The sequence below is a fragment of the Copadichromis virginalis genome, linkage group LG22, assembly GCF_057382275.1.
Source record: "Copadichromis virginalis isolate Kocher_CV1m ecotype Utaka linkage group LG22, C_Virginalis_male_GT1.1, whole genome shotgun sequence".
NCBI lineage: Eukaryota > Metazoa > Chordata > Actinopteri > Cichliformes > Cichlidae > Copadichromis > Copadichromis virginalis.
This window is the reverse complement of record NC_140638.1, coordinates 2,369,326-2,384,438: the sequence shown is the minus strand read 5'-3', so window position 1 is coordinate 2,384,438 and position 15,113 is coordinate 2,369,326. Positions and strand designations below refer to the sequence as shown.

The 15,113-nt window shown below is 41.5% G+C and overlaps 1 long non-coding RNA gene across 1 annotated transcript; it reads right to left on the bottom strand.

The window, feature by feature from the left end:
* Nucleotides 1–2,707: 2,707 nt before the first annotated feature.
* On the bottom strand, nt 2,708–14,304 carry LOC146682369 (uncharacterized). The gene is made up of 6 exons (XR_014917415.1): nt 14,142–14,304; nt 4,386–4,496; nt 3,492–3,983; nt 3,197–3,238; nt 2,941–2,994; nt 2,708–2,749 (listed from the first exon to the last, which is right to left on the bottom strand). It is a non-coding gene; the product is annotated as an uncharacterized LOC146682369 (long non-coding RNA).
* Nucleotides 14,305–15,113: the final 809 nt, after the last annotated feature.

Below are 15,113 nucleotides of genomic sequence, written 5' to 3'. Positions count from 1 at the left end.
GCAACTCATTCCACAATTTTAGTGCTGACACCACAAACACACAATCCCCTCTGAACTTACGATTACAGGCACACTCAGGAGGAGCTGGTCTGCCGACCTGAGGGACCTGGACGGTATGTATGGATGAAGAAGCTTAGAGAGGTACAGAGCGGCAGCATTGGACAAAGATTTAAAAAAATAAAAAGCAGCTTAAAATGGATCCTAACATACACGGGCAGCCAATGAAGTGAATATAAAACTGGGGTGATATACTCGCATCTACGAGTGGCAGTTAAAAGACGTGCAGCAGCATTCTGGACTAGCTGCAGAAAAGCAGAAGATCGACTCACCCCATAATAAAGAGAATTACAGTAATCCAGCCGAATGGTTACAAAGGCATGGATTACTGTTTCAAATTGCTGTGGCGCAAGAACGTGCTTAATTTTGGCCAGCTGCCTCAGATGAAAGAAACTAGACCTTACAGCCGACCTAATCTGGCCTTCAAGCTTAAGTTCAGGATCCATTTTAAAACCTAGATTTACAATCTCTGGTTTACAAAATGATTTCAGGATTTGCAAATCAACACACAGAACACCAATGGAGGCAGGTCTAAGCATCATTACTTCAGTTTTAGAATCATTAAAGCAAAGAAAGTTTAGGGCCAACCACGACTTGACGTCCTCCAGACATGTTTGCAAGCGATTTACAGACGACCCATTTTTCTTTTTAAGAGGAACATAAATCTGACAGTCATCTGCATAACAGTGAAAAGAGAGTCTGTGTTTTCTAAAAATTGAGCCCAAGGGAAGTAAACAAAGCGAAAACAGGATAGAGCCCAGAATGGAACCCTGTGGTACTCCATGAGACAGCGGAGCACGGGAGGACTCAGTTTCCTAAGCGAACTGAAAAGGTTCGATCTGTTAAATAAGACCATTTCAGAGCCACACCTGTTATACGGACACACACACAGATTAAAATTTCATCGTCTACAGTGTCAAATTCAGCAGTTAAATCGAGTAAAATAAGAATGACACTTTCACCAGAATCAAATTAAAATATATCATTACAAACTCTTAAAAGTGACGATTCAGTGCTATGCATTGCTTTAAAACCAGATAGGAAAATCTCCTGAATATTTTGTGCATTCAAGTATGGTTATATATCAATTGGTTATATACTATTTTTTCCAAGAATTTAGATAAAAAGGGCAGCTTAGATATTGGTCTGAAGTTTTCAGCGTTTGTATCTAGCCCAGGTTTCTTTAGAATAAATTGTATCTTTGAAATTCTTTGGAACCACACCTGAGGTAAGGCTGCTATTTAAAATGGTTACAATAGTTGAACATATGGTAGAAAGAACGTTTTTCAGAAAACGGGGAGGGATAGCATCGTGAGGTGAGCCTACAGGCTTTAGATGATCCACCACCTCCTGTAGCTGAGCAACAATAACCGACTCAAACTGTTGAAAGACAAATTGGTCAGATGTGGGCAAAATAATCCATACCCTAGCCAAAAGTAATTTGTTCATAAAGAAGTGAAGGCTCAAAACTGAGAGAAGAAGGAGGGCATAAAATAGTCTCAATTGAGTTAAACATTGTATGTGGTTTCTGATAATTTACCAAAATAATGTTAGCAAAGCCTTTCCTCTTTGTTTCTTTTACTGTGTACTGATATAAGGCCCAGCGCTCGCTTAAATTTTGTAAAGAGACCTGTAAGTTATCTTTTTTCCATCTCCACTCAGCCCTGCGACATTCACGCCTCGCAGCACAGGTTTCATTGTTCAACCAGGGTCCAAACTTGGTCTTAGGATGCCTGATTTTCAGAGGGGCAACAATATCCAAGGCAGTCTGACAAGTGGTATGAAACCAAGAACTGAGTTCCTCTACGTTTTGGAGTGTCTCGGGAATGGAGAACTGATTATAGAAGGTGGAGAGAAATTTAACAAACGAGATGGCTGAGCAGGGACATGCCCCCTGAATTCATTTATAGATAACGAGATGTAAAACAGAACCAGCATATGATCAGAGAAAACAGGTCAGAGACTTAAAACAGGCAGTGAGTGCGCTAAAACCAGATCGAGAGCGTGGCCACACTGTTGTGTGGATGCAGACACACATCGAACTAAATTAAAAGAATCAGTAAGATTCAAAAAGTCTTTAACCATGGGCTTTTCTGGACAGCACACATGAATATTAAAATCCCCGACAATAAGAAAGGAGTCATATTTTATCGTGACTTCAGTTAGAAATGCAGCAAATTCCTTTATACAGCCCTTACTGTATTTTGGGGCCCTGTATATTATTGTGCACAGTACAGGGGGAGAATAGGCTATTTCAAATAGCAACAGTTAATAAGTGGAAAAATAAATTTCCAATGAAACCTGTTTACACCTGTAGCGATTTCTGAAGATGGTAGCTACTCCTCCACCTCGACCAGATCTGCGTGGGACTTTAAAATAGCAGCAGTCTGAAGGCTAAAGTTCTGCAAAGGCGTTGGAATCACCAGCAGTTGTCCACGTCTCAGTTAGGCAGAGAAAGTCCAAGTAGTGTACCAAAGAAAATGTTGATCAGTACCAAATTAATATCCTTGCATTGCATATAATGATTATCAAAATAGCCTGCAAAACATAAACACCTCTTTCATTTTTCATCATAAAATTACAATTACAGCTAAACATTTGAGTCTTAAAAGTGATTGCTTAAGAAATTTAAATGAATGAGCTTCTAAACCTTTTTCAGTTGTACTTTGTGTTGTCATCTTGTTTACACTCTCTGGAAAATAAGTGGAAAATGCAAGGGATACCAAAGAAACTACAGGTTAACATCAAGTAAATATACTTAAATTACATAAATCGATTGTCAAAACTGCACTAATCATACACTTTAAACTCTCTTTCAGTCAAATTATATTTTAAAATATCATTGTTAAAAGTCACTGTTTTAAAAAAAAGACATTTCTAAACCTTTCTGAGTTGCACTTCGTGTCGTCATCATCTTCTTAGTCCATTTAACATAAACTGAAATGTATTGAAAACCAAAGTTAACACATATACAAATCAAGTAAATATTGCTGATTTACATAAATTGATGGTCAAAATCTTGTGTAAAGCAGAAACCGTAAAACCTCTTTCAGTCTTCATCAAAGAAATTAAACATCCATTTTAAACAGTTGATTGTTAAGTGATTTTTTTAAACAAATAGATACATGAGTTTCCAAACCTTTCTTTGTTGTACTTTGTGTTGTCATCTTATTTGCATTTTCTGAAAAAGAGCATTGAAATTGTACTCAGGTTTTCTGTCGGCGACTTAACATTATTCATTCATTATGAAAGTGCATTGAAAAGCCAGGAAAACACAGGTCAATATAAAATAAATAATCTTACATTACATATACTGATCATCAAAATAGCATGCAAAGCATAAACTGTAAAACCTATTTCAGTCCTCATCAAAAATATAATTAGTTAAACATTTAAATGTTAAAACTGATTATAACAAAAAAAATTATAATTACCTTTTAAAACTTTCTTTGTTGTACTTTGTGCTGTCATCTTGTTTACAGTTGCTGAAAAAAGAATTGAAATTGTACTTTGGTTGTCTGCAGGTGACTTAAAATTTATATATTATTATAAATTATATTATAATATATATATTATACATATGTTATTCATTTATTATGAAAATGCATTGAAAAGCCAGGAAAGCATATGTCCTTACATTACATATAGTGATCATCAAAATGGCATGCAAAGTGTATACTGTAAAATCTCTTTTGGTCTTCATAGAAAAAAGAGCTTACAGCCAATGTTCCCTCAAACTTTTTTATGTAACTGAACGAACACACAAACTCGCTGAGCGGTTTGAAGCCTCAACAACTGCTTATAGGTATACTTCAACATCTGATTGTTAAAAATGAAGGTAAACAAGCCTTTCTCGGTTGTAGTTTCCGTTGTAAGATGGCTATGTAAAGTACTGGTCTGCTCTGACTGCAAGGTTGCTGAGATACCTGAGGAAAACAGTAAATAACAGGCAGATCAACCTTAAAATTACAGTTCTTAAAGTTTAAAAAGTTGATTTTGTGTTTGTCCGTTCACACAAATGTACGTTTTGAATATTTTTTTTTCCTGTCCCTGTTATTGTCTATACTGGGAAATGGTAATCACCAGGTTGTTTGAATATCTTGAACAAAATAGTGTTACAGCTCAAATGTTTCATGTTGTCATTTAAATTGCAGCACTGTACCTCTAGCAGAACATTTTGAAAAGTAATAAGCGCTAAATGTGAAAAAACATGGGGGGGGGTTGAGCTGTTAATGAAATGCCAAATTATTCTTCCAAATATATAAGGTGAACAACACAAAAACACAAGTGTTGGACTTTGGTCTTTATAGAAAACAGTTAAGCCTCACCGCGACTGACAATTACAGTCAACGTCAAGACAAAACAAGCTCCCAGAGCTGCTGCGATGACTCTGGAATGGCTCCTTTTGGCAGATGAACGGTTCATTCGAGTGTGTTGACCTGTAGAGACAAAATGCATTATCTATTACCAAGTGAGATAATAGATAATTGTATCTATTATCTCACCACACTATTTATATTCCTATGAGTAGACACATCAAAGATGAACAGCAATCAGCTGTGGCAGCTCCTTGTGATTAAAGTAGCAGCCAAAAGTGACTTTTTTCATTTAATCAGTAAGAAGAGCAACATTTGGGTCCAAGTGGTTCCGTATCACACACACTTGATGGGCCCACATCCTCATTTTAGGTTTGACAGCGTTTTTAACAGATAAAAGGTAAATGGTTTACACATAAATTACGCTGCAGTTTGGGGAAAGCCTTGAAGGGGCCTGGCAGATACCCAATAATCCGACAGTAATCCGATTACTTTTTTCAAGTAACGAGTAAAGTAAGGGATTACTATTGCAAAAACGGTAATTCGATTACCGTTGCTTTTCCGTAAGCAAGCTGCGTTACTGCATTACTAAAACCATGATTTTTTTGCGAGAATGTCTCATGACAGTGACGTAAGCGAGTGCGACGTTCGTGACAACAGCTGTGTGCAGATCAACAATGGATCACATATCGAGTGCAGGAGAGAGTATGAGCGTGCAGCGTTTAAAGCGTGGAAGTACTGACCTTATTTTGAGTTTGATTCCATAAAAAGTGACAAAAACATTAGTGTCCGCTGTGCGTGGGAAGAAAACTTCTTTTTACAGCGAAAAAACCCCTAAACTTCCAACAAGCACCGAGTAGCTACGACGTAATGGGAAACTCACAGAGAAACTCGCGGATTCTTCCACTGACCGCGGCACACCTGCACCAGGGTAAACCTCCGCCTACCCCGCTCCTGCTTTACAGGTGAAAATAGAGCAACAGGACCGCTGAGTCTTTGACTTTATTTATTTTCTGCTGTGTTTTACTTGCATCTATTTGAAAGACTGAGTGTAAACACAAAAAATATTTTATTTTATGAGCTGGAATGTGCAGAAAATAGGTTTAAATGTTAAACTAATTTCTTCAAGTCAGAGAATGTTGCATATAATTAATTTTTTTAAAAGATTAAAACTTTTAACTTTTAAAACAAGTTTTAAAAAGAGACTTTTCCAGTTGATTACATTTTGTATGATGGATTATGCAGAAAAAGTAGAATTGGGCTTAAAGATCTATCGCTTTATCACCTATTCAGGTTGTAAATCGTGTTTTTGAAAAGTAACTAAGTAACTAAGTAATTAATTACTTTTGAAAATAAGTAATCAGTAAAGTAACAGGATTACTTTTTGGGGGATGTAATCAGTAATTAGTTACTGATTAGTTTTTTCAAGTAACTTGACCAACACTGCCAAAGAAGGCATCCCCTAGAAGCAGTAATAACTGTGGGGCACAAAGGTCAAAGACCTCTGCAGTAATCAGTGTTGGTCAAGTTACTTGAAAAAAGTAATCAGTATCTAATTACAAACAATTAAAAACGAGACATGAACATGATTCTGAGCAGGAGTACGAGTGTAAAACTGCGAACAGAATCAAGCAGTACCTGGAATCTGACCTGACATGGGGAGAGGGAAACAGACAAACCCACAATGAACAGAGGGAGACAGAGGACTTAAATACACAGCAGGGTAATGAGGGAAGTGGAAACACCTGGGGAGACACAGCTGACCCAAATGATCATGACACCACAAGGAAAAGTAAAACTAAGCACAATGAACATAGAAACAAGACTTTTAAAACATGGAGAGACATGAACTTGGACTCGCAAGCTTAACACAAGAGACAGGGAGAGCGAACAAGAGAAGGAGAAGATGTTTGTAGCTTATTTTAGGACATAGAAGTATAGTAGAGACACTGACACTGCCCTGGATGTAATATAGGCCTAAATGTGTCATAAACGTAGGCGTAGACTTGTAGGAGACCCTCCCCCACCTTGAGCTGTGAAAATAAGACAAAAAGAAGCTAAAGCTGAGTACAGTGTTGCCAACTTAGCGACTTTGTCGCTATATTTAGCGAGTTTTCAGACCCCTTAGTGACGTTTTTTCTAAAGAAAGTCGCTAAAAAAAGACGTGAAGGCGCGTATCGCTTTTACTCTCAACAAGCAGCAGGTGCTGTAACGCAGTCAGTTCTTCTTTTACTCTTATGTTGTTTTGTGGATCACAAGGTTTAAAACTACTTATAAACACACACACAAAGTAACTCCACCAGAGCGCCTATTTCGGGTCACTTTTGCCGGTCCAAGCCCGGGTAAAGGAGCAGGGTTGGAATTGTGACATTAAAAAAAACAATAATTACTAAAATAAATTTAATTTGTAGTTCTAAATAAACTCTAAATGCATTTAGGACGTTTTTACTCACTTTATGTCTCTTCCACGATGTTATTTCTCTCTCCAACAACATAGGTTACAATTACATTAGCATGACCAGTTATGCAAATTAGGCAATGACGTCATTTAGCGACTTCTAGCGACTTTTAGGACAACCAATAGCGATTTTCCTTACTGAGGAGTTGGCAACACTGGCTGAGTGGAAATTCCGAAGGAGATACCTGGGTGTGGGTGTCAGTACAGTGTTTGAAACTGGATAACTTTGGTCTGGAAGGGAAATGCACTTTTATGATCCACAAGAAGTTCCGTACGCAGAGGTACATACACATATATACACATGCACTTACACACAGGTACGTGCACACGTACTCGCACACACACAACATACAAACACAGTGTTTAGTTTTATGGCACATCGTATAGGGCTTAAAATGGGGGTCACGTCTATAAAACTGTGTGCAACAGCAAAGGAGTTGAGATCTGCTGATGAATTCCAGGGTCCTGTACATCTCCCTTCTAGAAGCTGTATCAATGAGTGTGGATAAATAAAAGTGTTGTGAATTGACTACTTAGTGCTGGTGTTGTCTCTGGAGGCCTGAGGAATCTAAGAACTGGGGTGAAACTGTTTAGAGGTAACAGTTTTGATGCCGAAACCCGGGACATTTTTGCTCTGAGATCGCGCAAACGAAGCGAACAGAGAGCCGCCTAACTCATCTGAAAAGGTAAGCACCACCTGTTTATTCGAAGTGTGCCTATTGGATGAATGCTAAATTATCTGTTTGCTAAGTTGAGCGTATCCCAGTGTAAATTCACTCAGTAGAATAAATAGGTGGTTAAAAGTTTGTCTTAGTCCGTTACAGCAGGAGACGTTTGTCAAGAATTTCAGGTTGATGTTTAGCCTACTGTAAGAAAACTGGGGTTAGAGGCCTTGTCACCGGCTAAAGGCCGCATGTGTGTTCTGGGCTTGGCTGCTCCACAGGCTCTTGGATGCGAGGGCGAGACCTGTGGGACGGGAGGACTAGGTTGGTAACCTTCAGACTGGAACTCTTAAAATAACTAAGTCGGGGTTAGAGTCCCCGTTACGGACTCAAGTCTGCATAAACGCAGGACTGGTTGCTTGGGCCAGTTAAATTCTGTGCTGGGTTGAACCGGAGTGTCTGCTGCAACTAGAGGGCCGTGAAGAGTGTGTGCAATTGCTGTTAGATTCGGCACCCTGCCGGTGGCGGACTCCCTCAGGTGTCGGTGCGTTGGTGGTTCTTTGTATCTGGGGGTGGGCGTCCGGGTACACACCGGCTCACTCCTTGGCGGCCGCTTATTGGGGCTCGCTCGCGCCACTTTGGAGGTGGAGTGCCCCCGGCCTCTCGGCCTGGGGCTCGGTCACTCAGGCACAGCTGGCTGCCGGCGGAGCTCACGGGCACGTCACTGCAACTCCCCCTGGCTTCTGCTCCGCGGCTGCTGAATGAGCTCTCATCTGGGACTCTCCTCAGCTCTTACTGGGACAGTGGCGCGGCTGCCCCTCTGTGGGTCTTCCTTGGTCTCTTGTGTTCTGGGGGCCTCTGGATGTCTGGAGTTTTGATCTCCTCCATACCTGCTTGATACCATAGAGGACAGGGCTGTGGCTCCCCACACTCTCTAGCAGATCATTACATGGAGAAACCTTTGGAATGCAAGCATGCTGATCCACACAGGTATGCACACAGGTGTACACATGGGTATTCACAGATGCGGACTACAGCTTTCTTGGCTGCTGCCTCAAAGCACACTGTGCGCTGTCTATCTTGCGTGCTGCACAATATCGTTTATTATTTAGTAACTATTGATATCTATGACTAGCTAGTTTATTGTGATGGTGCTTTTTTTTAAATTTTATTATTATGTTGCTCTTTGTTGTTTGCTGTCTCCCCTGTTTTTTTTGTTTTTCTTTCTCTCCATACAGGTGACCCAGGAGTTTTTTTTTTTTTTTTTTTTTGTTTTTTTTCTCTCTTCCCCCCCCTTCTCACCGTCTCTTCTCCCCTTTGGTTTTCTTTCTTCCTCTCCCCCTCTTTCTTTCATTCTTTCCCCCTGTCCTATTACAAAAAAAAAAAAAAAAAAAAAGGATGACAAAGGATGAACTGAAGCTCCGCCATCACGTGATGTCACATGCTGCTGTTTCTGATGTCACTTCCAAAATAAATAAATAAATAAAAAAATAAAAATAAATAAAAATAAAAAGATTCGGCACCCCGACAGAGGTTCAGGAGTAAATTGAAGTAATAAAGGAATTGGAGTCTAAAGTGTGTTTGTGGTGTCGGAAAATCCCCGTTAGAGTCGGGGTCTCGAGAGAAGTTTGGGAGTAAGTGCAGATACTAAGAGATTTGAGTTTAAGATTGTGTTTTTGTGGTGTGTGTGGAAATTGTGACGGGAGGCCAACTAATTGTTGTAAATTGTGAGTTTATTGGGGGGTATAATTTGATTGTGTTTTGGGAAAAAGAGAAACCGCGGTTAGACGCCGTGCTGCAGTTTAAGTAATTTGTGCCGTGATCTGAAGATTGTGGGTCCATTGTTCTGGTGTGGTTGAGGTCTAAAAGAGCGGACCGCACCCACTCTGTGTGCTGATTTAGGGCATTGTCCTGAATCGGCAGAGGAGGAAGTGCCTCAAAGCGAGCTGTGAAGGAGACTGCCTAAGGGGGCGGACTCATAGGCGAGATGAAGGAGGAGCAACAAGGACGGCGACATCTGGTGGTAAGTAGAGGGAATTCCAGGTCAGTTAAAAAATAATTGCTGAACAAGGGGAGATTATTAGAGGAGTGAGAAGTTCAACAGAGGAAGAAATTCAATGGAAGACAATTGAGAAGCAAAAAGAGAAACTAGGTGATGCATTGAGGACACCCAACAGGTAAGGATGGTAAAATACGGGAAATGTGGAAGGAAATAATCGGTGTGTGTGACCAAGTTGGAGTGAAGAGTGACACGCGATGCTCCCTGCATCTGCATTAGAAATGCCCCTAGTGGTTGCAGCAGGGGGTGAAAGAAGATACCATATGGGGTAGGGGATTTCCGAGCCATAGCTGGCCGGTGCATTACAGTTACTGCACTGGAAGAAATACTGGCAGCTTTCACTACCAGACCAGACTCCACACCCTTTTTTTCAAATGCAGGAGCAGATTGGGAATTCCATGCGTCAAAAATATCCGACCCCAGGTATCGTTTAGAAAGACTATGCTAGAGGGGGTACCAGAAAAGGCAAGAGAAAAAATCTTAGATTACCCTGACTTAGAAGGGGCAGATGCAAATCGCTGGGAGAGACACCTGGTGCATTATTTGGGGAAGCATTAATAAGAGAAAGATAAGAAGAAAGTGGACCTAAAGGAGCTTCAGGAACAATTTCTTAAGCTCAACTGGGGAGAAGCGAGACAGAAGGTAAGTGAGAGAAAGAAAGAGAACAAATCAACTGGCTCGCCTAAGGTAATGGTAGTTCAAGGCTGCCCACCGGTGCCCTGGGCTATGGAAGGGGTGCGCCTGGAGCGGGTCATGGGCCTAGAGGTGTCTGTTTGATGTGTTATCAGCCTGGGCACTGGTCGAGAGACTGTCCACAGCAGCCACAAATACAGCAGCATATGGGCCCGCCTCAGGGAGGAAGGGGTGGTCCATTCCATCAGGCTCCAAACCCACACATGATCCCTGGACGAAGACCCCAAATGCCGATCTGGGAGGTTGACTGGTACAGCTCGGACTGGCAGCAGTGACACACTCCACAGGGAGGCCGGGGAGAAGGGGGAAAGGCAGGTAATTCCTTTAAAGACTGAAATTGGAAAGCAAGCAGTGGCTCATCCATATGTCATTTCAGCGCAAGTGCCTGTGAACCTGATGGGGCGAGACCTGCTCATCAAACTGAGAGCTGTGATCATGTGTGGGCCTGATGGTTTAACAGTGACTTTGAGAGATGGCACACCGCTTCCTTGTGTGGCCACAGGCACGAGAGGACAGTGGCTGCTGTCTGAGGACATTGACCGCACAGCAGAAATCTACTGAGCCCATCTGACAACCTCTGATGGCATCTTGGCACACTTCCAGCTCTGGCGGCCCTGGATTATGGCCCTGGACAATATATGCTCCACCCATCGACCCATACCACGTGACGCTCTTTTATGACCGCGAAATTACTGAGTGGTATGAATACCTGTTCCATGAATTCCTGGAGGGGAAGGTATGGAAGGTCTCTACCAGGGATATTTATGTTGGACCGCAGGGGGGTAGCAGCCCTGGTCCACTTGGCGGAAGAACAAGAAAGCTGGTTCCAAATGGGTCACGAGTCTGTGCCTCATGTGTCTCTAGTGGTTCATTCTGGACACCAAGCAAAGGACTTCAGTCCCATGATACGCGTAGCGTCACGAGCAACTGATTGGCAACCTACACAGATTCCTGATGTCTCCTTCTCCCCAAGTACTAAAACCTATAGAATTTCAACATCTCACACAGATGATACTATATTGGAACATCATCCCATTCCAGGACACATGGCAGGGAACTGACAGATCATCCAGAGGTCGTTAAAGGCCTCTCACAGTTTCCTGACACATTGTGGTCACAGGGGCCTAGTGATGTTGGCTTAACCACCTGCTCCCCTGTGACCTTTGAACTCAAATCTGACATTCCAATATGGCATCCGCAGTACCGACATTCACCACAGGTGGAGGAAGGCATTGCAGAGACTATTGCAGTCGGGTCCAACATCTTTAATGGCAGTGCAAAATAGAAATGCTTTGGACATGTTGCTGGGAGAAAAAGGGAGTGCTGTACTTTTATTCCTAATAACACAGCACCCGATGGCTCTGTGATCAGAGTTCTGGAAGGCCTGAAGACGCTGTCCACCACAATGCATGACCATTCAGGAGTTGACAACCCACTGGAAGCATGGATGACCTCTGTCTTTGGGCAAGGGAAAGGTTTTATTATGTCAATTATGATTTCTTTGTCTGTTTTCCCTGCTATATTAGCAACGTATGGGTGCTGTTGTGTGCCTTGTATCAGAGCTTTGTTCGTAAGACTCATCGACCGTGCTGATGAGTCTTACTCAGACACGGAGACCAGCCCCTAACACAAGGATTCCATATAGTGGAGTGGAGGAAGTCGTAAAATTCGGCAGGAATGGCGTAAGAAGAGATCAAAGGAAATTTCGGACAATATAAGACCTTAATGAGGGGAACCCTTGATCAGATAGCGACGTGGCATGACTCTTAACTGAAGCTCTGACAGAGAGCAGTGACGCATGCCAGGATTTTAAGACTTGAGGTAATGGCTTGATGGCTCGTGAAAGCTTATGTGAGTTTGTCTTTGAGTAGAAATTGAGAGGGGGTGCCTAGCTGGTTAATTTACTTTGGGTAAGGTAGTGATAACTAATGTGCTGATTTCTGAAATGAACAGAGGGTGGGGAGTTTCTGAAGGGCTGGTTAAACTGAGAGACTGATCAGAGGAGAACTGCACTTTGCAGAATGAGGGATGGAAAACATTCAATTCAATTTTATTTATATAGCGCCAAATCACAACAAAAGTTGCCTCAAGGCGCTTTATACATTAAAACTGGCATCCCATGACTAGCAGAGATAAACAGCAATGGAGGACCAGCAGAGCATGGAACTAGCAAATGATTTCCAGTTATTAAATGGTGTTAGGAGGCAGTTGCACAGAACTGAGCTTGCTAGCTGGCGCTGATGGGTGGGTGGAGCTACAAGGTATGCAGTAACTTTTGCTGTTGGAGCTGCAATTTTTGCTTTTGCAAGTAAGAAGACTTTGGATTGACATTTAGATTTGTGTGGTTAAGAACCCTTGAAAGTTAGAATGCTGGTGAATGGAAGCAGTTGTAGCTGGTCCAGTCTGAATCCTTAATGGAAGGATATTCAGGAGACTTTACAGAAGCATGGGTACGTTGTGGCTTCTGGGTCCGGCGCTGGTGTCCGTTGGCTTTTCCGCTAACTCTCCCGGTCTGTGGCCTTGTTTCAAAGCAACTGCTATGAGCTTTGCTGGTGGGTGATCTTGCTGAATTGCATGGATGTGGTTACTTCATAACTGGATTTAGCAGAGAGACGACTGGTTGGATAAACATAGCAGACCAGATTGTCGGCCAGTGAGAAAGCTGCTAGTAAGTTCATATGGTATTCAGTTTCTTGTGTAGCTCGTTGTCTGATGTGCTGACAGAAAAGAAGTGGTGGTGTGCGATACTGCATATTTTGGTGTCAAACCGATACCGATACTTTTAAATAAAAAAGGTTGACACTCAATGAATTGCTAATAAATGGCCTGTATTTATATAGCGCTTTACTAGTCCCTAAGGACCCCAAAGCGCTTTACATATCCAGTCATCCACCCATTCACACACACATCCACACACTGGTGATGGCAGCTACATTGTAGCCACAGCCACCCTGGGGCGCACTGACATATTTAATTTTATTATTAAATAGTGTTATTAAAGAGTTAAAACCCAGGACATAATTAGGACAAAGTTGTTGTTGGTGGTGATGTGTACAGCTGGCAGCGGGAGGGCTGCAGCCGTTGAATGTAATGTTACAGCAACCGTGTGATTTTTGTAAGAGTAAATGATGCTGCGAAGCATGAAAATGCCATTGGGTCTGCCGTGATGGTTTCGTTTAGTATTTCTTTCTAAAAATAAAAGTGCACCAAAACCAGTAAAACAATTAAAATGAGTACTGTTGAGAAACTATAATACAAAAATTACAATTAAAATTCTCAACAACAAAAACAACAGGTGAAAATATAATTATCATGTAAACAACTGAACAACCCCCATCTCTGGCGCTGTCCCAGGAGCGGCGAGTCCGGCGACTTGGCTGTTTCGTCTTTGCCGAAAGCACAGCATTGGAAACAAGAGCAGAACTTGAAGTAAAGAATCGATCTCACTAGGCCAGTATCGATCTGATACCAATACTGACTTAGTATCGATACAATCGATATTTGGATTGATTGTCCCACCACTAATGAGAAGGTGATTGCAAGAAAATGGAAGGATGGGTAAAATTATGTTACTCTTGTAAAATAAGCTGTGTTAAAGACTTTCTCCAAAGGTGTTCACACGAGAACGGACGAGAGCAAACTGTGTTCGCACGAAAACGAGAAGGAACAGCTCTAGAATTGGGGGATCATAGATAAGAACCAGAAGGAGCGTGTTTGGAGGTGTGGTCTCACTCCTGAAATTCAGATACTTTATCTCTAAATAAGGTTTCAAAGGAGACTTCATAATCATATTAACATAAAAAATTTCAAAAGCATCTTAAGCTAATTAAGCTATTTTAGGTGTTGAATGTGAAAGTCAGCATTCATTGCTGCACCACAAAATTTCCAGTGCTTACCATTTTCCTGTAACCCAGGACTGATGGAGTAGTCTTCATGTTCTTGAATCTCCACTTGTCTTTTCTCTTCACCATCCACTCGGTCTCCTTTGCTATATCTCACATGTGTTGCAACTTGAGTACCTGTGGACATTTTGGGAGAACTAAAAGCCTCAACCATCTGCTTCCGCCTCTGTCACGCAGCTGTTTCAAGAGATGAGCATGAAGGAAGTAGCAGCTAACCACAAACACAAACACACCCGCAAAACATATGCACTACTATTATGTATTTACAGACGCTCACTCTCTGTCAGTTAAATATTGTAAGGATTATAGAATGTAATAAATTATTTATTTCTTATTTGGAAAGGCCTTGCCATTTTTCCTGACTTTAAGGCTTTGTGTACCACAGTCTCACAGATGTGATGCTATGGTCTGTGATGTGCTGCAGCATGAGCATGTTTGCAGACTTCAGACTGGTCACTGAAGATGTCAGACTCGCTGTCTTTTTATAGATAAAAAGACACGGCTGCTGTTTTTATATTTGAGTCAAATGATGATTAGTGTCATGAATATCAATAATAAATAAAGCAAAATTGCTAAATGGTGTTTAAAAATGCTGTAGTTTATTCTCTTTTGCTGTTATGTGATTTGAAACTTGCAGATACGTGACACAACAGACTAATGTGGCCTTATGAGCTACAAATAAACTTAATAACGTTTAATGCTTTTAATGTTACTGTCTCACATCTGATCAGAGACTTTGTGGCTTGAATGTGTCAAAGAGCTGATCACAGAAACCACTTCCTTCTTCATGAGGTACACAGCAACTAATTTCCTACTCAGCATTTGAAACTGAGTCGTTACAGACGGCAGGAATTGTGCAGTCAGCGGGTGTAGTTAGAAGTCTTTTGTTAAGTTCTGTTAAAGAAAAACATTTATTCACATTACTGCTTCCACTTTTGGTGGTAACCTGGTGTGAGCTAACTCCCC